Source organism: Phalaenopsis equestris, unplaced genomic scaffold, assembly GCF_001263595.1.
Source record: "Phalaenopsis equestris unplaced genomic scaffold, ASM126359v1 Scaffold000107, whole genome shotgun sequence".
In the NCBI taxonomy this organism is placed as follows: domain Eukaryota; kingdom Viridiplantae; phylum Streptophyta; class Magnoliopsida; order Asparagales; family Orchidaceae; genus Phalaenopsis; species Phalaenopsis equestris.
The window spans coordinates 5,585,141-5,585,866 of NW_018164549.1; the positions used below are offsets into that span (position 1 = coordinate 5,585,141).

Consider the following 726-nt stretch of genomic DNA (forward strand, 5'->3'; position numbering starts at 1 on the left):
AAAAATATGTTTTTAAAATACATTGTCCACCTGACGAATACCTGTTTAGGCTGGGAAATAGCCCCCTAAGTGAGGTTCAAGACACCCTTCTAGACGAGTGGCGGGTTCTATACGTTCGGGTGACCGAGCAGCCTTCGTGGATTCCTCGAGAATAAATATATCTGAGCCTAGTCCCATACGAGTGCTTGCGGTCCCCCTCACTTGGAATTTTCTTTGGTTTTATCGAAATTTTGGTACGGAGCACTCGTGTTACTTTTCTTTTCTTTCGGGATTTCCCCAGGAGTTTTGAGGATTTTCTTTTACTTGAGTCTCTTTCGTTGATTTTCTCGAGTTCCTCTGCTTTTCTTCGGGTTTCCTAGACGACGTTTCTTTCGGGATTTACTTTTTGAGATGCATTTAGGTTTGCTATGCTTAAGGGACAGCGGATTTCACAGGTATACAGGTTTGCTCTATATTTTACAGTACTTAATTTTCCTGTTTCAATCTGTTACTGTCTTTCATGTACAGCATGTTACACTTGTCCTGTTTCTACCTGTTCACTTGCTACTGTTCTCCCTGTATAGCATGTTACACTTGTCTTGTTTCTACCTGCTACTGTCTTTCATGTAGCAGCTGCAGCTTATCCAGCTTCTGCTGATAAGCAGCTTATCCTGATAATCTTACTGTTCATTCTTGTATTGCACGCTTTACATCTTATAACTTTAAACATGTTTACCCTTTTTTACA

At 40.6% G+C, this 726-nt stretch overlaps 1 protein-coding gene across 4 annotated transcripts in view; it reads right to left on the bottom strand.

Annotated features, from left to right (window-relative positions):
- The window catches only part of LOC110020671 (aspartate--tRNA ligase, chloroplastic/mitochondrial), a 66,730-nt gene that overhangs the window by 24,962 nt on the left and 41,042 nt on the right, over positions 1 to 726 (bottom strand). The gene's annotated exons all lie outside the window — the stretch shown is intronic.